The following is a 25351-nucleotide window of genomic DNA, read 5'->3' on the forward strand; positions in this document are numbered from 1 at the left end:
ATTAATAAAATATCATAGAGTGTATCTAAAGCAATTTAACCAGAAAGATCTAGTCAATAAACACATAAATTACCACAGTGATTGATAGTGTAGGCAGCACTCTATAACTTATTTGAAGATACGCATTCCAGGGTAGAAGACCTTTATTAGCACGCTGCTGATGCAGTAACATAAGACACAAATATGTGTCTTTGCTTAAAATATTATACATGTTAGTCACATCATTTTTTTCTCCTTTTATTATTTTATTTTATTTGTTCTGGCTTGTAGATACAGATTACCTACTGAGTCTTGTCTTTATTCTGTTATCATATTCCTTTTCCTTGTACAGTTTTAATTTGCTTTATATATTTTGCTGCTATGTAAGTAGCTTAGTTTGTAAACACTGGTGGCAATTACAATTTCACTGTGGAACCCATGATAGAATATTAGAAAGTGTAAGTCTCGATATTTAGATGTTTTCTCTTTCAACCAAGTTGTGAAATAAATTATTTATCTGTTTTCTTTTCTATCTCTTTTCTGACCTATTTTATCCATTCCCTGCCTGACTCAATTCAGCATATGTGCATATATATATATATATATATATGTATGCACATTTGAAATATCTGAATATTGGATTTATTTTGCTTTCAACCCAGATGAATGTATCTCATCCAAATTAATTTTTATTCAGTATTATTACTATCATCTTATTTTACTCCAGCATTTTTCTTGGACCATTACCGTTTCTATTTTTCATATTCTCTCTTTGGGTTTGTTCCAGGTTTCCTCCCCATCTTTCTTATCTAGTCTGATTCATTATGGTCCTCGGTTTCCTCCCCTCAGTCCTTCACTTTCCAGGGAAGTTATTGGTACCTGTTTTTGAGATTTCTGTGTCCTGATTGCTTTGGAAACTGGGGCTCAGCTGGCTCTTGGCAATATAAATTGTTGGATTTGCTCTGTACATTTTTTCAGTTATTGAATTGAAGGTTCAAAAATGTATTCTATTTTGTTAATGGGTCCTGGATAATCCCTCCATTCAGGATGGACCCCTGAGCTTATGCCAATGCTAGAGCCAATTTAACATTTATATCCTTCTGTTGCCAGCACATAACCAGGAATAGCTCTTCTACTCTGACTCACCAAATGGAGACAACAGACAGGGAAAAAAACATCACGTCAATTACAGTGACATAGGAGAATGAGGACATGGAGATTTTTATGTACTATCTTCTAATGTCTTATCCTCAGTAGGACTTTCTGCCCTTTTCTTTTGTTTGCCAAATCCCATATCATTATTTTCTTGGAAAGGTAGAAGTAGACTATGTTTTAATAAACATGCTTCAGTTCATTAACAGAAAACGTCACATCATGTTCATATCACAGGGTGGTGAAATTCATCTTCTTTCCCACTGGCAACTTGGGAATCAACCCATCTAACTCTATAGATGTAGACAAGGAATACCTGGGCTCCAACTTCCCTGCAGAAGGGCAAAAAGATGTTGAAATATAGTGTTAATTGATCAAGGCTCGTGGACCCAACCTGGGCGAGTTTTTATATCCCATGTGCCTATATTCTACAAGTAGAATTCAGTCATAGAGTTCCCAATCTTAGTTGGAAGAAATTTTATTATTATCTTTAATATCTCCTTTTGATCACCAAACTATTTTATTCTACACTGGTGCATAGAACAGTCTCATCTTTCTCTGAGAGAGGCAATGTTAAGTCCCATCTGGTCACTAATCGCTGCCTAGAGTCCATGCTGTGCAGGTGACATAAGATCCAGATGTGCCCCCCCTCTTCTATTAGGAGACCTACAAACTCGAAAGACAGATCTTCTGCCTCTCTTTGGCACAAACACTCAATGTGTAATGATGGAACAACCATAAGACACAGCAATAACCACTCAATTTGGAAAGCAAAAGAATGAGACATAGAATGCTGACTTGACAATAATTTAAATCTCATTGGGATAAAATTATAACTCAGTTTCCACGCACATTCGCTGGAACAATCAGACGGATTTTGCCCACCAGATGTGGTTTTTAGAAACTCTGGCTCTACCCTCTGAGAACTCATTGTTTATAACTCTCCTTGGCTATTTATGAACTAAGGAATGAAGACCATGTACTCCTTGAGGGGTTTCCAAGGAGCCTTTCCTCTCCTAATAGAAAGTTATGACCCAAGGCTTTTTTGAGGTCTTAAACATTTAAAGACTTTAAAGATAAGTTAATGGTGCAGGTCTTGAACTGACCCAGTTCTTTTCCCTTTCTTGCTTATAGTTCTCAAGAATATTTGTAGAATGTTCCGGGAATACAATATCCTGAGATAGGGTGGGACTAGTTGGAACAGCCAGTGCACCCCCAGGAACTGAAGGCACTTGAGTACTGTATCCCAACAAGCCAGCTTGCTCCAGGGCATAAAACCCAGGGCAGGCTGCTTTCCTTGATCCCTCAGCTGCAAAGCAAGTGTGGTGCATGCAGACAAGAATTCTGCTCCAAGCAGCTTCCCTGAGCTTTGAGGAAAAGTTCACAATGAATCATAGATTTATGTTGATCCTTCTGCCTATCTGTAAGTAATAAATCCACCCCATGGAACTTATGTGTGAGTGTTCTATTTTACCAAGTTCTGACTAAAACTAATTTCTTTGGTGATCCTGCAAAAGCATAATAAGCTTCTGATTCATTTGCTTCTGCCTCCTAAAATTCCGTCAGAGCCCAGATGTCAATTGTATTTTACTTCCCTGATTTCTGACTCCATTGCTCTCCTTCTCTTCCTAGCTGCTCCTGTGAAGCTCTCTGGGAAAAGTGAACAGAAAGGAGAGGCATCTCTATAATTTGATCTTTTTCTTGAGTCTCTTTGCTAAACTGGGATTCTTCTACTGGCCTATTTTCCATAAAACTTTTATACAATTCCATTTCAGAAATATTCTCTCTCCCTCTTGGGTGGCCTTGAATTTCTGCAGTCTCTCTAACCTTTCTTCTCATACCTTTAAAACTCTGCCAAGGGCTACAAACACATACTGCTACATTCTCTAATTCTCTATTTCATAAGCAAGCTCTCTGCTTCTCAATGTACAGTATGTGGCTTTTATATCATCAGTCTTTTATTCCTGTTGACTTGCTGTCTGTCTTTTAATTATTATAATTACCTTGCTGCCCAAGGCATGAGAAATAATGCTGTCAGATGTAATTTAGATATTTAATAGTGTAGTATCTCAACTTCTGTATCAATTTGTTTCATGATCAGAATATACTAGACGATCCTATGGTAATAAACTGTTAAATCCCCATGTCCTAATTTGTTAAAGTTGTGTTCATTGGCCATCTTGCAGCTTTTCACAGTGTTTCTCCCTTGAATGATGGCACTGTGACTTTTTTCCCACTTGGAGCTATGCCATCCAACGCAGAACTTTCAGAGAAACATGGAAGGGAAAGGAAGTCAAAGTTGCACACAGAACTTTTAAGCTGCAGGTAAAAGGGGTTTGCCTCACTGTCCTTTATATTATATCACCCAGAACTTAGTGGCATGTCTTGGGAATGTTGTCATGCCATGTTTCTAAGAGGGAAAAAAGAGTACGGTGAGTCTTCTGCCATATCTACATACTGGTGTAATCAGTTAGCATTAGATAATTTTAATAATTTTAATCTCTTTTCTTCATTACGTCAAGTGAAGAAAACGAATCTTGTGCATTTTTTAAATATGTGGTAGTCACCATTATGTATTAGAAAGTGAGTTTATTATTTTGAAGTAAGTAACATACACTTATAGGTGTCTCTAAATGAGATAATCCTGTCTCCTCACTCAGCACTCCCTCAGATAGGTGTGAGTTTTCCTAATTAGCAAACTTCTAACTTTGGTTTCCTATTCCCACTCCTGCCCTTTACCTCACAAGGCCTTTGGAAGTATAGGCAGAATCAGTGCAAGGATATTATTTAAGGAGAAGGCAGATAAGCTATTACTTGGAAAAGTTCCAAATACTCATTGTGTCATTTACCTAGGTTAGGAAAAGATACGAAATAAAAAGTAAAACAAAATGTGGTAAGAATTAAATGCTTCGTCTATTCAATCAAAAATTTTACTTCTTTACCTCTGTGATAATTTCAGGGTATAACTAAATTATCCAACTGTTCAGCGATTATAAAACCCAAAGGATTTATTCAGTTTTACTCTTGCTAAATGCTTGGTTTAAATGTCCTCAGAAATGTTCTTATGGACCATAGGGACCTACTCAATGATATTCTTTCTGCAAAGTGACCAGTGGCTGGTCATTTTAACTGTCCAAAATAATGACATCCTCTTCTAATTGTTCCAAGACATTCAACATACATGAGGTGTTAGCCAGTTAAAAATAGAATCTACTATATCTGTAAGAATTGCCAATTATCTTCTAATCTATGAGATTCTATCCAAAGATTCTTACACAATAAAAGTCAGTAAGATTCTTTGAAAGTCAATAAATGTTTCCCTTAAACTTTATTCTACAAGAAAATCTTACACCATTCAACAATAACATCACGGAAGATTGCACAGTAAATTTTAAATTGAGACTGATGTCAAAAGACTGGCAATGACAATGCACACTTTACCAAAGAGAGCAGAAAAAATTGTTTTAATCTTTGAATCTTAAATATGTCTTTTACTTAGGTATTTTTGTCCTTAACGCATGAGATAATTATATATCTTTTGTATAAAAATTCAAAAACAATATCAAGAAATCTCATTTTCTAATTTTGGCAATGAAGTCTAAATAACCCATTTTGTTGATATTCTGATTAAAGTGATATGAGACATAATTCTTAATTTGATCTGATTACCATAATGGGTTGCTTACTCATTGTTTTTATACTTTTTGAGAAATATATAAATATGTAAAGGATTTTATCGGAATAATATTTAAATAATCATCTATAATGCACTTACAACTTACTCTTTCAGTACAATTGACATATTACAAGTTCTTCCTGGGAAGACAGTAGGAAAAGCAGGGGCATTTTTTGCTCATTTAAAGAATGGCACTTTTCAAAAGTATAGAGGAATATCCACTGCCACTGTGTTCCCTCTGTGTTTTCCAGGTAATTCTTCCAAATGTTCTATCCTCAGCCATGATAATTTCTCAGTAAAATAAATTCCTTTTGTTTTGCTGAACTCTGTTTTCTCTTACTTTGCTGAAATCTATTTTCTTTTAACTAGAAATATATTATCTTGGAATTAAGCTATATTAGTCAGGGTTCTTCAGAGAAATAGAACCAACAAAACTGTATCAGAGTTCACAGAAAGAACTCTGTGTATGTGTATATATATATGTATGTGTATATATAATTGCATATTTTATAAAATTACAAATATATATTAATACCCATATACCACAGGAGTGATCAGGAGACCACAATAAAAACAACATAGGTATGGGGGAAACTAATAGCAACAAAACTGGGAAAACAAATCTAGTTCAGCTACACTGCAAAAATATCTGTACTACAGTTTGGGGAAGCCCTTGGGAAGTGACTGAGCAGATGGAAAGCAAAAGTGCCCTAAGTAACTTTGACTTCGGGATGGGAGGGGATAACATCTTATTGGTCAGGAAAACAACAATGCAACAAAGAGGAACGAATAAGGACCTGAATTGACCCCAGTGCCACTCTCTGCATGGACAGGTGTCACTGCACCCCCTCCTGCAGCATAGTGTCACTTGCTAATCTTTCCTGACACCACCCTCCATGTTTAGAGGATGCCTCTTTAATAAGCTTCTTTCACATTGCTTCACTACATTGATGTTTGCTTTCAATTCTTTATCTCCAAATACAAGGACAGAGGGAGACCTCCTGCCAGTAACAGTACAGCTGTTCCTTGAACAACATGGGCTTAAACTGCATGAGTCCGTTTATAAACAGATTTTCTTCAGCCTCTGCCACGTGCAAGACAGAATCAGGGGACTAAATGAAGGCACTGGCCCCTCTCCATGTTGAGGTCCCAGACATAATATAAGGGAGGGGAAGAAAGAATTCATCCTTTCAATCCTACCTCTCTTTAGTCCAACTTGAAGATAACAAGAATGAAGACTTTCATGATGATTCACTTTCACTTAAAGAGCAATACCATTTTCTCTACCTTATAATTTCCCCGCTTTGTTTTACTTCAGAGTATCAGGGGGGTACACATGCGTTGTTTACATACTGTTTATGTATATGTTGAATCAAGTTTGTAAGTGTGCCCTCCACCCACATTGTGTGCACAGTACTTGATAGGTGTGAATTTACCCACACCTTCCTCCTCCCTCCTGACAGTTTCATTTTATTGAGATTTTCTTTCATATGTGCACTTAAGTGCTCATCAATTAGTTCCAATTTGGTACTGAGTACATGTGTTTATTTCTGTATTTTCATGATGTTTCACTTAGGAGAATGGTTTCCAATTCTGTCCAGGTTGTTACAAAAGAGAATAGATCACCATTTGTGTGTGTATGTCGCTGAGTATTACTTCATGGTATGCATATACCACATTTTATCAACCCATTCATGTATTGGTGAACACTTAGTCTATTTCCACATCTTTTTGATTATTAATTGTGCTGTTATAAACATTTAAGTGGAGGTGACATTTTTTTTTTTTTTTTTTTTTTACCTTTGGGTATATGATCAGCAGTGAGATTGCTGATTCAAAAGGTAAGTCTACTTTAAGTTCTTTGAGGTATCTCCATACAACTTTCTGTAGAGGTTGTTCTAGTTTGCAATCCAACCAACAGTGTACAAGTATTCTGTTATCTCTGAATCCATGCCAGCAACTTGGCTGTTTTGTGACTTTTTGATCAGAGCCATTCTCTCTGAAGTTAAGTGGTTTCTCAATGTGGTTTTGATTTGCATTTCCCTAATGATTAAAGATGTTGAGCATTTTTCATGTGTTTCTTAGCCACTAAACTATCAACCTTTGAAAAGTTTTGCCCACTTTTTAATGGGGTTGTTTGATTCTTTCTTGCTGATTTGCTTGAGTTCTTTGTAGATTCTGGTTATCAGCAATTTATCAGATGTATGGCATGCAAATATTTTCTCTCATTCTGTGAACCATTTACTAAAATTTTCTTTCCTCCAGCTTGCTCTGCCATAAGAATACAATATATAATACATGTAGCATATAAAGTATGTGTTCATTGACTATGCTATTTATTACTGATTAAGTTTTGAGGGAGTCAAAAGTTATATGCAGACTTTTGACAAGGCAGAGGGTTGTGCCTTTTCCACTGCATTTTTCAAGAGTCAATTGTATTGTGAGGAATCAGCTCATAGGATCAGTCATGAAGGCTGAGAAGTCCCATGATCTGATATCTGCAAGTGGGAAACTCAGGAGAGCTGGTGATATAATTCAGTCCAAGACCAAATATTTGAGAATCAAGGGATCCAAAGATGTAAACCCTAGTTCAAGAGCAAGAAAAGAAGATATGACTCAAGAGAGGAGGCAGGCAAAAAGGATGAATTCTTTCTTCCACTGCCTTATGTTATGTCTGGGTCCTCAAAAAGCTTACCAACATGGAGAGGGGCCAGTGCCTTCATTTAGTCCCCTGATTCAGATGCTAATGCTTCTCATTTGGAAACACACATAGAGCATACCACAAAAATAATATTTAATCCTGAATCCACTGACGCAGTCACACTGGCATTTAAGTTAACCATCAAAAGTATCAGTATTTTCCTCCAACATTTAAAATGCACATACATGTGAATCTAAGTTCATTTATATAATTTGGAAGATCCAGGGCTAACCAAAAAGTTAAACTATAGCAGAAAAAATGTCATTGAATCTACTAAAATATGTTACTTTTTAATTTTTTAGCTATTTAATACTGTATTACGTAAAGAAAATTTTAAGTCACTACCAAGGATATTGTCTTTCATTTTTATACTGCATAATGTCAGTTTTGAATACAGTACACTAAGTATAAGAGAGATAGGAATGCAGAAATAATCTCAACTGTTTTCATTTCAGTTTTTGATGTGGACTGATTCTTCCAGCACTCTCTACATTTGGCTTACTGATGAGGAAGGAAGAACCTAAAGGATAAGGAATTAGGAATTTCCAACTTCCCTCTTCTTCTGTGTGCTCCTTTTCAGCATAGGGGGATGGCCCACACAGAGAACTATGAAGAGTAAGAAGATGTTTCCTTGGCCAGCGGGATTTCTTACAAGTCCCCTGTCATTTTTCTCTGTCATAGCTTCTCAAAGCTGTTAGCATTGAACTTGCTAAACTGTAAACTAACATACTTATCTGGTCCAGGTATATCTCATTGAGTTTCACTTTATTGTACTTCACAGATACCACAGTTTTTACAAATTGAAATATTGTGGCTTGTCTGTGTTGAGCAATTTTATTGGTTCTATTTTCCAATAATATGTGCTCATTCTGTGACTCTGCGTCACATTCTGGTTGTTCTTATAACATTTGAAATGTTTAAATTATTATTATTATTATTATTATTTTATTTTATGTTCATGTTCAATGAAGATACAAAGATTTAGGTTACTTATTGCATTTGTTAGGTAAAGTCCCTCTTATAATTGTGTCCCACTCCCAAGAGATGTGCCATACATCGTGACCCCCAAGCCTCTCTATCCTCCCCGCTCCCTGCTGCCTCATTCCCTACCCTCCACCTAGTATTAGATCATCTACTGTCTTCATATTAGAATTGAGTACATTGGATTCTTAGTTCTCCATTCTTGTAATAACTTTTTAATTATTACATTTTGATGGTAATCTATGATCAGTGATCTTTGATATGACTACTGGAATTGTTTTGACACACCATAAGCCATGCCCATATAGGACAGTGAGCTTGAGTGATAAATTTTGTGTGTGTTATGACTTATCCAGCTACACATACTATCAATACCTTTTCCACTATATCTTCCTCTCTCCTCTTATATCTCTATTTCCTGAGACACAACAATTTGGAAATTAGTTAAACAATTAATTACCCTACGATGGCCTCTAAGCATTCATGTGAAAAGAAGAATGGCTATATTTCACTTTAAGTCAACAGCTGGGAAACATTAGGCTTAGTGAGGAAGGCACACAGAAAGACAAGTGAGGCCAAAATCTAGACAGCTTGCACCAAACAGCTAGCCAAATTACGAATGTAAAGGAAAAGTTTTTGAAAGAAATTAAAAGTGTTGCTTCAGGAAACATACAAATGAGAAGAAAGTGAAACCGCTGCATTGGTGATATGGAGTAAATTTTAAAGGCCTGAATAGAAGGACCGAACAAGCTACAGCATTCTGAGGAGCCAAAGCCTCAGCCAGAGCAAGGCTCTAACTCTTTTCAGCTTTGTGAAGGCTGAGAGAGGTGACGGAGCTGCAAATAAAAGTTTGAAGCTAAAGAGCCTGGAAATGAGCCATTTCCATAATATGAAAGTACAAGTTAAAGTAGCTTGTGCTGATGTAGAAGCTACAGCAAGTCATCCAGAGATCTAGGTATTATCACTGATGAAGTTGGCTAAACTGAGCAATGGATTTTCAGTGTAAATTAACCAGCCTTATACTGGAAGAAGATGTCATCTAGGACATTCACAGCTAGAGCAGAGGAGTCAACACCTAGCTTCAATCATTTCATCTTCCTACTGCCATAGAAAGTTTAAGTTGCACTGGAATCTGGACAAAATATTATTTTGCGGGAAATTTCTAAGTGTGTTCTCTACTTAAAAAATTAAAGGTAGTTTTTTCTTTTTTTATTTTTTGAGACACAGTCTTTGTCACCCCTAGTGGAGTGCTATGCCGCCATAGCTCCCAGCAACCTCAAACTCTCAGGCTCAAGCAATTCTCTTGCCTCAGCCTCCCAAGTAGCTGGGACTATAAGCTCTTGCCACAATACCCAGCTATTTTTAGAGATGGGGTCTCATTCTAACTCAGGCTGATTTCAAATCCTTGTGCTCAGGAATTCCACCTGCCTCAGCCTCCCAGAGTGCTGGGATTACAGGCATGAACCACCGTGCCTGTCCCAAAGGTAGTATTTTAAATTGTTTTTTAGTAAAGGACAGAAATTCTTTTTACACAGTTTTAGAGAACGAAAAATCTAAGATCATGACACCAGCATGGCATCCAGTGAAGTCCTCTTCTCACATGTGCTCACACAGTGGAAAAACCACATGGCCAAAGGGAAGGGGGCAAATGGGAATGAGTGCTCTCCTTCTAACCTCATTTTAAGACTAACCTCCTCAGTCTCTGCTGTCACTGATTGGTCAACTCCTAAAGGCCCCACCTCTTAACACTATCAGATTCCAACTGAGCCATGTTTATGACACTAAAACGTCAGCATACTGCACCCTTCATCCTATCATCTTGATAAATAGGTAACTTGCAGCTCAGCCCTTACCAATCTCAATGAGTTAATTTTCCAATATTTATGAGGCTTCTGAAGAAACAATAATTTTATGCATACACATTCACTTCAGAAATATTCCTCATGCTCTAATATAATTTGTTTTCAACCTAATTTTATCAGATCCTATTAGAATCAGATGATGAGATTATATGTGATGACCATTGTAACTTTTATATTCTTACTCTTGCCCAAGAAAAGTAAACATGAATATGTGAATTTTACAGTTATAGAAAAATAATGTAGTAACTTGTTATTTGTAGAGTTAGGAATGTAAACTACTCTGGGATCCTTTCCATGAATACTGGCGGAGTTTTGATTACTCACAATGGATAGTTGATTGTGGATTCAGAATACCTGAATCTAATTCTGACCCATCTTCTTGACTACTATTGGATAAGGACCTTTGGTTATTTGATGCTTTTGTCTGCATAAGGTACATATTGATTTGGTAGCTGGGTGGATGTGAGTTTTCAGGTAGATTGATGAGTAAACTTGACCTGTGAAGAACTCGGGAAAACAGGGTCAGAGATAATACAATAGGATCCTAGGGTGAAACTCCCAGGATAGCATAGTAGCCTTTGGCCTTAAATGCAGGTGTATATATATGATATGCTTGTATTACTGCTTTATTCTGTAACCTCAGAGTCAAAACCTACAAGGATAAAGTAGTAAAAATAAAATGTGAATTGACTTGATATAACAACAGAGAACTATTTGGCCTGTGGCAAACCAGAGAATTGACACTTTAAAGGACATTCAAATTCATTGCATCTGTCAAGACTGTGTAAGGTGGTATTCAGTCCACAGTAGGTCAGTTTGCAAACCCTGCAATATGAAGTCCAAACAATGTAATTTTATCACAAATATACAATGTCTATATTTAATGTGCTTTCTACCACATGCCCACAGGTAATTCCAGTAAGCATCTGGTTTTCTGTGGTTTCATGTGTCCTCAACCTAAAAGTCAACATAATTAATACTAGTAAAATAACTTATTTAATGTTTTAAATTCTTTTCAGCCAACCTATCATCTATTTAATTATATATTTGTTAGAAAATACTGTGATTTGGTAGGAGACCAAAAGAAGAAAAAGCTAGAGTGATTTTTATGCATAATTTTCATTTCCTCACCTCCTGTCTCCAATAAGCAAATGCAATATAAGTACCTCTGTGCCCACTGTTTCATTATTTTGGAAACTTCTCTTTCCAAAAAAAACGAATAACTTCTTTAATTGGAACATAATGTCTCTGTGAATATACTGATTTTTTTAGACCTCTCTGATACAAATGAAAATGATGATCCCTTTTCAGTTAGACATTCCCAATTTCTTGTCATTTAAATTTTGGTTCCACCTTCAACCCCTAGGTATCTGGTGTCCCCGGTTCCCTGTGGTAGTCCTTCTGTCTCTAGGTATTTAAAATTTGGACGGTGATCTATCCCCATCTGCCAACTGCCATCAGTGTCCACATTGATAACAATTAGAAACCTCTATCTTAGTAAGTTAAAAATTGAATTGCCCTACATTCCATCACTTTTCTCCAATCTGTCTTTATACAAAGTGGTAAAATTTCATATCTCATGACTCCTAAGCTACAGATAAAAAGCTAAACTATGATGTCACCTATGTCAACTGATGTATTGTTTATTTTTGTTGTCTAATTATTCATATCTATTTCGACATCTTATCATGCAAAACTACATCTACAGAACTATACTTGATGACCATGATTTTAAAACATAGTCAATATATTATGCCATATGCATTTTAATTTCACATTTAATTCATTTCTAGTTAGTGACATATTTCCAAAGTATTGAGGACTTTGCTCTCTGTTAAAAAGGTTAATTTTTTTTTTTACACTTAGTAAGTTGAATTACTTATTTGAATGGGAATAATCTTAATATTTTAAAAAGTAAGGGGGGCATTTCACTTTTAATTTTCTAATCTCTCATTCTAAAACCTAAGTGTTTAAGATCAGTCTCTTGTTTTTCCTGACTTTGGCATCACTAACTTTAATAAGAAAGAAAAAAGCAAAGACAACTAGATTAATGAAGATACTAAAGACTGCTGCTATCTTAAACCACTTGTGAAATATTCATAACGCTTTTGTCTTAAGAAATGGACTAACCTCTGAGACTTCAAAATAAGCCTGTCAAAAAAGGAGACACTTCAAAGTAAAATAAGAACTGCTCCTTGCCTACCTTTTACCTCACCGAGTCAGGGGTCTTAGCAGTCAACTGTGAATGTTAAAACTCACCCATGAAAGATTTATAAATGCAGATAAATTTGAAATCAGCCAGTCTTGCCAATAGTCTGTATGTGGGCATCTGACCTCCAAATAAAATAAAATCCTTACAATATTTTCAATATATTTTCTATGGCAAACCAGCTCTGTATAACAGAAAAATGACAACATTTACTGCTTCACTGCTTATGTGGCATTTCTAAAATGGAAAATGAAGCTCCAGAAATGTTGCAAAATCTCATTTCTGTCGTTCCCTATACAGAAAGTGATGAACCCTAGGTGTCATATTCACATAGTTGATGAAAAAGTGTAGAGAGCTTGGAAGGCGTCAGAAACTGAGATCCAGCAGAGAGGGTAGAGTTTGCTAAATGTGCTTCTAGCAGGAGAACTGTGAAATAGTTATGAACCCTGGGTGGAAAGTTATTCCCATTTGTACTTGGAACATATTATGATACCAAATGCACCGAAGACTGTGGAGAATTCTGCCCTGTTAGCACCCCAATTTTCTTTATTTCAGATTAATATAAAGGTACACATGATGAGGTTACATTGTTTTTGTTCGTAAGGAAAATTCTGAGTTATATTTGAGTCATGGATAGAATTGAAGAACTTTCTCTTTAGTAATGTATTTCAAGAATAGAAAAAAAATGTATCCCATGTACTCAACATTTCAAATGTTTTAATGTTTGGAAACATCAAGAAACAGCCTACTTAATCTGTGTTCTGCTTGCGTTCTGGTATAAGGTTAGCACAGAGGCCTGGCAGATAACACGGAAAAGCCAGTAGACATGTCGTGGAAGGACGTGTGGGTCCACGGGGTGGCGTGTGTAATCTCTAGTTCATGTAAACTATGGCCTTCTGCGTAAGAATGCAAGGCAACATGCTAAATTCAGCCAGAAATAAACGGAAGTATGATGTTAAGAAGCTCATATTTCATCTATGAACTAAAGGGAATAGACTAAATATATTTTGTAGGAATATTCATTGCTTTGTAATTGAAAAATCTTGCAGACCAAAATTGTCATCATAAAGGACTGATTAGATTAATGATGAAGTAATGAAGACAACACTAAAATACTATGTGCCCTAATATGAAACACTTTTTAGTACATATCTTCAAGTGACTAGTTTTCCAAAATGTTATATAATATATGAAAATGTATATATAAACATTTGTATAAAATTTTATTACATGTGTATATGTATTTATGCATTTATACGCGAATAACATATGTATTTAATATTTGATAAGGTGAAAATTAATATTTTACATATATATGCCTGTGTATCTCTGTGTGTACATTATGATTCTTAAAGATAAACCACCCACAAAAAAGTGGGCAAAAATTTCAAAATATATTTCTCAAAGAAATAAATGCCAATTGTCAGCTATATATAAGAAGAAATTAACATTGTCTTTTAAGTAAATATGAATGAAATCCATAATAGAACAATATTAAATGCCCAATAACCTGACTTTAATGCAAAAGAAAAACAATGGCAAATGCTAGCAAGAATGTGGAAGGAACCCATAGTGTAATAGATTGTAGGAGTGTCAATTTGATTAATCAAAATTACCATGCAATTACCACTTTGCATGGTAATTTTACTCAGAAATATTTTTATAAAAATATGAAAACCTTATTAGTATAGCAGTTAGTAATTAAAATATGTGAAAACCTACCACACAAAAAGGTACCAGAATATTACAGTAAGTGTTAATAATAATCCAGAATATTGAAACATCCTGGTGTTCCTCAAAAGATGAGTTCATGAAAGGTACTAGTATATTCAGACAGTGAAATATTATTAAGCCATAAAAAGTAAAACTATTCTAGAATATGCAACAAAGTGAATAGCTCTCAAAACTATATAATAAAATATGCTGTGTATAGTTTTCTTTTGGGGAGGAAGAGCTTCAGGATTGAATGGTAAAAATATTAAGAAATTTTCTGATGACATGATGGAAATGGTGAATACTTTCATAACTTGGTTGAGAAATGAGCATTTGTCAAAATAGATCAAGCTGTACACTTAAGATCATGTGTATCTTAAAAGTAAGTCACACCTCAAGTATATTTGTGTGTGTTAGAAAGGGTAATAGACACGACAGATTTCTCTCACAACGATGGGGCAGCAAATGGTACGGTGACTACTTTCCCATTTAATTATGTGTGCTCATGATAAATGATTTAAAAAATGTGAATCCTAGTTAATATGTATGCTGCATTGTTTACAAAGAAGTGAACTCATGTTTCTAATTTCCTTACAAAATTATATAAAATGGATAAAGGGAGTGATTGATAGACACATCAGAAAGTATATGTTATTGGTAGAATCTAATTGGTGAGTACAGTGAAGTTCATTTATAATTTTTTTCAACTTCTCTGCATTAATAATTTCATAATATTATCTTTGGGTAAACAAAGCTTGTCGTTAGCAGGACTCGGATGGTTTGCTTCAGTGTTCCTCACCTGCCCTCTGTATGTTCTCAGTATAGAGTGGCAGCCTTTAACTTCCTAGACCGGGTGAACCTGAAGGGGTCCAGTTCTTCCTTCTTAGAGGGAACTAGACCCACCTACCTTTTTTATAGAATGTCACCCTCAGCTTACCTTCTCCAGCGAATTACTGCTGCTGTCCCATATTTAATGAGAGAGAGTGGTGTGACTGAAAAATTTCTTTTGGAATTCAGCAATAAAACATCAGAAATGAAAACCATCCTAATATATTATACATTACTATGTTATCAGCCATGCTTAATGTGGGTAAGCGACTACAGGGTAATATTGTGAAGCCAGGAGAATATAATGGAGGGTGGTCGTTGACTATCTCTTTCATCCATTTCATTTTTCCCCTGTAGCCTCTTAAATAGTTTTTTCCTCCCTTTCAAGCACATAGTGTTACAAATAAAGTATACTTGAACAAGGTGAGGCTTGTTGTGCTTGAGGTAGACTTTGGGGGGGAGGATGGGTGGAGGGAGAGTAATTGGTGGGACCACACCTACAGTGCATCTTACTAGGGTACATGTGAAACTTACTAAATGTAGAATATAAATGTATTAACACAATAACTAAGAAAATCCCATGAAGGCTATGTTAACCAGTTTGATGAAAATATTTCAAATTGTATATAAAGCCAGCACATTGTACCACATGACTGCATTAATGTACACAGCTACGATTTTTAAAAAAGAAAAAAAATTAAAAAGAAAAAAAGAAATAGATTTCTAACGTGAGACCAAACCCACTCTGAAATACTAACATAGTTGAATTTCACTTTGCATTTTTTTCCTTTGTTTATATTGTTTTTCTATAATTCAGTTATAAATAAAAGAGCTTGTCATAGCCTAGACTACAGGTTGGTTTTAATCTCAATAAAATGCTGTTTCATTTTTCTTATTTGCAAATATGTTTTTGTTCATTTTTAGAAAAAGAAAGTTTAAGCCATAATAACAAAACTCCATTTGTATTCAACTCCCACTTTCTAAAACAACTACATTTTCCTCAGGACCAATATATCTCTACTTCTCAGAAGTCTGGGGTTATTTCATTTTTAGCTGTGATAAAATGGCTTTGTTTAATTGCCTCTAGCCTTATAAATCTCGTAAAATATATTGTCACTCATGCTATGATCTTTCTTTTGAAATAATTTAAAATTGAGTGTTTTGGCAATCTATTGATTATATTGGGCAATAAACCACATGAGTTAACATTTTAAAATGTCAAACACTTTTGCTTAGTTGAATTGGTTTCTTCTGAGATGTTAGTATGCAATATCAATAAATGAAAAATATAATTTTGACCTTCCAAATGGTCAAATTAACATTTAAAACAAATCTATACATATTGAAGCATGACTTATTTTTGAAACATTACATTACTAGTTCATAGAGGAGTAAATAATGGTATCAAAAGGACAAAATGAAAATAAAACAGATAATTTAATTTATACTTCAACATTGAAAGAGCACTTTCTAGATTACCTTTCAACATACAATCATATTGCTTAGATGCAAAAAAAAAAAAAGAATTTGAAATATGTCACTTAAAAATACACTGATTTGTTAATAATAGTCAACATGAGATTATTATCAATCACAATACTTTTAAATTTGAATAATTTTTCTACTCTTAACAATTCCATGAGAGAGTTATTTAGGAAACTAAGACACACAACATTTAAGTAACTCAAAATTCAATCCAGCAAGTAGTAGAACCAAGTCTTCATCTAAAGTTTTATCAATGATAGAATGTCACATGTGTGTTAATTTTAGCATAATTTTTAAAGGATCTTTAATCTTTGACAGTGCTATCCACACACATATAGCATGCAAAAAATTCGATATTTTATATTGTTTCTTTTTCTGTAAAATTTGGGTTCAGTCAAGAGGCCACACTTGAATAGCTTTTGCTAAGTACAATCTTCTGTTTTCTTTGGGGATAATGAGTATTTAATTATATGCATTAAATTAATATATACTTAATTATATACATTATTAAATTTTGCTTCAGCAAAGACATCATGGAAGAATATACAAGAAACAAATAGATTCCTACTACACTACATTTGAATACAGTTCTAAAATTTGTACAGGTACTGGCTTAGTAACAATTTTGGTTTTCAAAATGAAATGGACATACTCATTTTCCCTCCTTATTTTGTAATTAGTTGTTAGGTGCCTGACATTTGATTTCAAAATGTAACACAAATACTGGTTTTGTAGCATACTAAAGCATTTGAATATTTCATTCCCAAAGAGTACATTGTACAAAGGCTGGCTACCTAAAACTAACTACGTTATCCTGTCACCTGTGTCTATGCTGTGTCTAAACCAGAGGACGAATACCGAGAATGGCGAAAGAAAATCTACTACAGAAGAAATTACAAGCAAGCACCTGACAAGTAGTTTCTCATTTTACAGGGCAAATTTAACATTTAGATTAAATGGGGTAGTAGGTTAAAAGTAGAGTTGTGTGAGTCACGATGATGAGTTTTTTGAGTGAATTAAACTACATTATATACAAATGTCAAAAAATGTAATAAACTCTAATTAACTAGGTTTTTTAAGTATGATATTTTACATTGCGTATTATATTTTTAAAAGTATTTATACTTTGGTAAATATGCAAATGATTTTACCCCCCTTTCTTATCTCTAATGCTGCTCAATTTTCAGTGTTTGATTGGTTGGGTGTAGGATTCTTCATTAAGAGTCAAATTTACCCAGCTTATCTTCTATTCTGTGTTATTTCTCAGCTAGATAAGACAGGACCATAGCTTACATGGACTGGACAGGTTAGCAAATGGAGTCACTCTGTAAGGTCAACTTTGCATAGTTTATAATTCAAAATTTTATTTAAAAGTTCAATGCTAGCACAACACTAGACCATTGCAACCAATTTTTAATAACAATATGGGGCATTTTTAGACATAGCAAAACCTGTACTTCATTCATAACCCCTAAATATGTCTACATGACAAGCTAATAGAACTTCTGAAAGTGCATTTGTTGAAGAAAGCATTTGTCACAATAATCTGTACCTTCCCAATTGGGCAACTCTCTTCCCCAATTAAACTAAATGAAAGGCTGGGTTGAGAATTACTGACAGAAACTGGAGCTGACCAAGAGAGGAGAGCAGCATCTCACTCCCAAATTGATAATTGCTGATCTGCGTAGCCTTAAAGTTATAGGTACTACGATTACAACCTGGATGAATTTGTTGTGGGTTGGTTGGGTTTCTTTTGTGTGCTCATGAATGCCCTTGATTGCAATATGAGACACTACTAGAGGAAAAAAAAAAAAAAAAACATAGTCAATAGTTTGTGGAGTGTTTTAATATATTAACCATAAAGGACATTTTCCTAAGACATTCTATAAAATTATTGGGCTAAGAAGAAAACCACTTAGCTTCTTTGAATTGGAAGATTAAGCAAACCTTCCCAGATTCCATCATGAGTCTGGTTGTCCTGAACTGTGAATAGTTTTCAAGATCCAACATGTTCCTTCCCGGATGTTTGAACTTTGAATCCCTGGTGGAATTCTCCTTGCCACAATATTAGTTGAGTGACTAAAATTAGCATTCTGTTCCAAAGATAAATCAGTGTCCCACAAAGCATGCTGAGTATGAAATCCAGCGTGTGTTTCATTATATCAAGATTGTTTACCTGGTTATCTGTACTTGAGAAGTGCCAGTTATTAAGAGTAATTTGAAATTGATTCAGTGCTGCAGTACCAGGAAATGGAAGATAAGAAGGCAGAAGAGACTCCAAATTAATGGCTTCACAGAGCTGAGGTGAGTCATCCATGACCTTGATCAGTCCAGTGTAGACTCCAAAGTCTCCACCCATGTTGACATTACTCGTGCTATGCCCATGTCCTGTGTTCTTTAGCTAAACAACCTTAGTGATCAGTGAATCCTGTTGTTTCTTATGAGTTTGATTGTGTGCTGAGTCCAGAAAGAAGGCTGCTGGGCCAGCAAAACTGATAAACAGCTATACAAGGCAACTCAGTCTCCTACCCTTGGTCCCTCCACCACACTCACCTGTGATAAGCTTCGGACCTTGTTGTTGTACAGTGTTATGTCACTCCTTGGCTTACTGTTCCCCAATTTGTTTCCTATCTCCAACACAAATAGCAAAAATCAAAAAGAAAAAGAAAAAGAAAAACAAAACAAATGGGACTCTTGACAATAGCCAGGGGGCATTGAACCCTGTGGGCTCCTCTCCCTCTCAGCTTTTACTCCACTACCCTCTGTCTTAGGCAGGCTGCAGGGGTCAAGTGGGTTTCAGCTCTGTTCCCAGAAAACACGGCTTCCCTGCCTCAGGCCTCTACGTTTGCTTATCCTTTCACTCCCTCCTTCCACCTGGAATGTACTTGACACAGAGACTCATAGATTTTTTTTTTTCTCATCTTCTAAGTGTCTGAATAAAAAATCTTTTTTTTTAAGAGTTTCTCTATCTTCCCATTGAAGAATCAATCTACTTCCTACACTTCCTTTTCTTTAGTTTTCTGTATCAATTTTTTTACTTTAACTTATTCTATAAAGTATTATTTTGTTATATGCCTTTATCATTTGCTAATAGGTAACTTCTTTATGGGTAAGTATCACAGAATGTCAGTGTTTCTAGATAAATACAAGGCAGTAAGTATTAATAAATATTATGTCAAAGTTAAAAGTATATATAAAATATTTTAGGTACATTATAGGTTAAGAAACTTTAATTACAATTTATAGCTAATATATCTGAGAAAGACAGATATTATATATGATGAAGCAGTCTCCATCCTTTTTGGCACCAGGGACTGATTTCATGGAAGACAATTTTTCCACATACCAGGGTTGGGGGTGACTTGGCGATAATTCAAGCACATTACATTTATTGTGTATTTTATTTATATTATTATTACATTATAACATAAATGAAAGAATTATACAACGCAGGCTAATGCAGAATCAGGGTGTTTTTCTGTAACGAGACAGTTCCCTCTGGAGGTTATGGGAGAGGTGACATGGGGGGTATGTTCTTACTTCCTCAGCGCCACCTCAGATCATCAGGCATTAGATTCCCATAAGGAGCACACATCCTGGGCTCCTCACATGCAGAATTTACAGGAGGGTTCGGGCTCATATAAGAATCTAGTGCTACTACTGATTTGACAGGAGACAGAGCTCACACAGTGATGCAAGTGACAGAGGGTGGCTGTAAATACAGATGAAGCTGCTTTGCTCACTTGCCAGCCACTCCCCTCCTGCTGTGCAGCCCTGGTTCTTAACAGGCCACAGACTAGTACCCGTCCACAGCCAGGGCAGGGGGTGGGCACTGCAGATATGTAAGACTACTGACTTTATACATAGCAATAAGCTGCCCCTTCCCTATCAATAGTTGTGGTATTAACAACTTATATGTAACTAAAGACTTCCCAGTGCACAAAAAGTTTATTAATTTCAATGTATTTGATGAAGGAGTAACTCTGGAGGTAGGAAGAGAATATACTGGTATCACCATTTTAAGCATTAAAAAAATTGAGTGTCAAACAAAATAAAAGTTCAGGACCAGAAAGCAGCTTCCTTATATTTCAACAGTCACTAAAACACCATAGAATTTCCCACTCCTACCGTTCTTTTTATCAACTCTGTGTTGATAAAATGAGCAGAAGGTCATTCTGTTTCATTCTAGTAGAACAATTTCCCCACTGATATTTGCCTTGCTGGTTAGTATTTACATTTCAAAATGTGGTTCACTAGATATTCTTTAAAAAAACTTTTACCAATTATGCACATGAGACAGAAATACTCTCTTTTATGCTTCAGTAATCGCCTACAAATGTTCTTCACACTGGTATAGTGACATCTGCCGAGTATTAGGCATCCTCAGTGGACAGTAGGGATATTTAAGACAAGAATGATTTTTCCATGTCTTTAGCTCTAGCACTTTGCCTTAAATGTCCAACCCAAACTAGACTCCTCGAAAATATTTATAGACGTGAACTGACCTGGTTTCTCTTTGATCCCCCTCCCAATGCACCATCCTGTCACAGGTGCAAAAATAACTCATTACAAGAAATAACTAGTGAATTTATTTTCACAAAATTTCAATGATAAAAAATGTATTTTACCTTAGTGGCTATCACATAAGCCCATGATTTATTTAAAAATTGAAATTATATCAAAGCTTTATTAATATGGTATCATCTTCAGAAGAGAATAGTGAAATAGGATAACAGTCACTAAGACAAGAGCAAAAATAGAGAAAGTATGTGAAAACATAAATAAACTGAAGAAAAATACTAGTGATTTGAATGTATGGTGGAAATAATTTAAAGCGAAGTTTGAACTAGTGATACTGTTTGTTGGGAACAACCTCCATCCTAGAAATAAAATCTGTTCAAAGATGCGCAAAAATCTCATAGAGACACACAGTGTACAGTCCTTACATTGGTATCTGAGAACGGCAATTTTTTCTTTCCTTCCTTTCTCATTTTGGTCAAATGATAAGTGAGAGGTGGACATGGTCAGATACTAAATAAATGTATAAATATTAACGGATGACATCAAGAATTCGGCATATACCTCTTTCATTATGCAATTGATTAACTTTTAGAAAAAAACAATTGAATGAAGCACTTACAGACATTAGACCAGATGCTTCCTATGGTCACATAATTATCCCAAATAAGACTGGATATCGAGATATATATGAAATTAAATGGTAAAATGAGAGAATATGAAAAAATGACACCCATTCTGAAAAATAACACTGAGCTTTAGAATCTTAATGTACATAACCTAACCTTAATCTAAAGGAAATATGAAAAAATAGATACTTCAGTTAGAACATTTAGGCGAACTCTTTGATGCTTACGCTCTATTAACTTCACCATTTACTTGCTTTAAATCTTAATTGACACGTGCAAATGATATCCTGTCTGCATAGTATCTACCCTCAGTAGTAAAGGAAGGAAGCTTGTTTATGAAATATTTGAAATAAGCAAACGTCTGGAAATATAAAGTAGATTAGTGGCTGCCTGGGCTGAGGAGAATGGAGGAGATCCTTTGTGGGACAATGAAGAGGTTCTAAAATTAATTTGGTGATTATAAACTTCATAACTATATTAAAAACCACTGATCCACATGCACTTTAAACGGGTGAATTGTATTACACATATAAATTGTGGGATATTATAAATTATATATAATAACTCTGTTATTTTTTCAATCACCAGAGTATCCCAATTTCTTACCCAGCTCATATTTTTCTCTGCTTGCATTATTATAACTCAGATTCACACAGGCATGAGACTCTGATCTTACAATGCCTTAATCTTATGAAATATAATTGTTTAAATTCTTCCCGCCATGCAGGCATCCAGACCCAGCCACGCAATGACTTCACAACTCCTAAAATGCTAGATCCCAAAATTCACATCTTCTGAATACCTTTTTATTAAATACATCCCTGTTGATGAGAAGTTCTGGAGGCCCAGAAGCACGACTGATCTGAAGGTGGGACGACTTTTGGGAACTGAGCTGTCACCCTATTGACACTATCTTTAAATAGTCTTCTGTGCTGGATGTTGATGTACGGTGTTGAGAAGAAAGCATGATTTGAGAAGTCACCCCCACCAAAGCAAATACCTAGCCAATCCAAAAACTTTTTTATCCCATTTTAAATTGCTTTAGAAAAAACAATGTTGCTTATTTTGCTTAATTTTCATGTCAAATACTCTATCCAATTATCCTATTTGCCATAAAGCTGAAGAAAACAAGAAGGCACCATCAGCACCATGTCTACTTCTAACCCAAGTATCTCTGCTTCCCTGAACAAATGAATACTTTAGTTTACAGTGGTGTCTACTACCAAAACAAACTATGATATACAGCTGTCAGTATGAAGTCATTGCATCTTGGACAATCACAACCCAGGCTCCACCTCCCTCTCCTTATGTATATTTCTACAGTCCAGATTAACAGTGACCAGTGTGCACCTGAATTTAACGGCACTTCTGAATTTCTACATTCGCTGAATTTTCAGTATCAATCCACAACATTGACAGCTTCCTTTATTTAAAGACATCCTCTTTCTTGTTTCTTTGACAACCTAAATATCAGTGTTTCTCTCTGGCTGCCAAGGATGTTTCTCCCTGGATCAATTCTCTCTCTAACTCCAAAGCTTAGAGCAGACTCCAAACACCATGATGCTGTCAAAAAGATTTATGAGAGGGTAGTCTATGAATGAATGTAAGTAACTTCTGGACATCTACCTTTAAATAGCAAATATCCTCAATGTTAGCCCTCAAATATCCACTGATGATCCTCTGTAAACCCTGACTTGCCGTTTCTAGAAACTCATCTCTGGCTGCCACAAAATACTATATTTCTTAACCCAGGAGAGAAGCTGGCATCTTTTATTCCTTTATTTCTCATGCTTTCCTACTTTCCTCATGTTACATAGTATATATACAATTTAGTAAACACTATTTTTTTTTCAAATTTTAGGATATTTCTTTAATTGACATTACTTAACATGTTAACACTAAAATATTTTGTGTGTATGCCTTAACTGCATATTTTATTTGTAAAATCTTGTTACTTATGAAAACATTTGGCTTCCCTTTTATATCAGAGGAAGAATCCCTGTCCAGCCAATTCCAAGATGAGTAAACCCAAAACAGAATAGATATCCAGAGAGTAGTGTTTGTAATATGTTCTCTGTTTCCTAACTTAGATCTATGTCTCAAATCAATACCTGTTTCAGTATTTACTCAGAGACAACAAATGCATTTTTTAAAATAAGGAATGCTGTGTTAACTTACCAGTCTTTTATCAATAGTTAACATGCACCAGATAGCCTTGTTAAACATGAGGGACACAGCTGTAGACTACAGAGGGATCGTCTCTGTCATTAAAGTCCTTGTTTTCAAGACATGTTGAGCAATAAGATACATAATAGATACTGCTGTCCACTTTTCAACAAAAACTCCCATTGGGTGTTAGTAGCTGTCAGCCTGGCCCTTAAACTGACTGGAAATGATGTGGTACAACAGTGACAGCTCAGATATGGCTCCAATTCACGAATTCCTCGTGTGAGACGGTCCTAACATCGCTGCCACAGGCTTTACACGGGACAACAGAAGTCTCTTTGTGCATGATGTGTTCCCAAATAATTAATATGCCCTCGAACCAAAGATTGTTGATCATTATCCATTAAAAAATTAGATGCCTTGGCAGGGTACGCTGCCTACGATGGGCCTTTTATTTTTCTAAGTTTATGGCTAACTTCCACATTACCAGTCTAGATTGCTAGCCAAAGTTTCAAGTGAAAAATTCCCTAATAGATCTCATGTAGTAAAGCCAAAATATCTCACAACTTTTCTGGCATCAGTGTTTGCTCACAAAAACAAGCCCATCTAGGAAAACTCTGACTACCCATGATGTGTGAATAGCTTAATGACATCAGCCAGTTTTTCTCTTGACCATATCCCCAAACACCCAGATTGAGATCAAATATTCATATTTTATCTTTATTCAGTCATGGAATTTTATAATTCCAAACAATGTTTCAGAAAATTTTTGAACCAATGTTTTGAGTGTATCGGTATAAATATAAAATTTTGTAAATCTTTTAGACATTTTACAAAAAGTTAAGCGTGTCATAAACCATAAGAAAATGTGTTAGTCCCCTAACAGAAGGTCTGGAATTTGGTTACATCCTTGATTCAGCTGCTTACTCAAAAACAACAAGGCACTATCAGATCTCTGTCATTCCTTCAACACTTTCTCAAAATATACTGGCCTTAAACTTTAATGTTAATGTACATAGTGATAAGGAAGGGAAAAGCATAAAGCCTTTTGCATCTGCAAAGCCCTTCCTTAGAAAGCATTTTTTCAATGGATATGATTTTTTGGTATATAGACATTAGTTTTTGTTCACAGTTTGTGACTCACAACTCTCATAGCACTTATTATTTCCCAAGTGACTAAAACAATAAGCATACTATTTGTTAAAATATTTGGTCTTTTGTCTTTGGCCCCTGAATCAGCTCGAAATATCTTTTTTTTTTTTTTTTTTTTTTTTTTGCAGCCCTTTCCCTCTGGAGTCCACTGGAATGCCACCCTGGACTAGCTTCTACCCACAACCTTGAAGAGTGGATGAGTCCCGCCCACACTAATCAGAGCAATGCCCTGTCCTCAAGGTCAACTAACGTCAACCACATCTACAAAGTACCTCCTTCAACTGAGTGGATGAGTCCTGC

Source organism: Otolemur garnettii, unplaced genomic scaffold, assembly GCF_000181295.1.
Source record: "Otolemur garnettii isolate 467f Iridium unplaced genomic scaffold, OtoGar3 scaffold00033, whole genome shotgun sequence".
Classification (NCBI taxonomy): domain Eukaryota; kingdom Metazoa; phylum Chordata; class Mammalia; order Primates; family Galagidae; genus Otolemur; species Otolemur garnettii.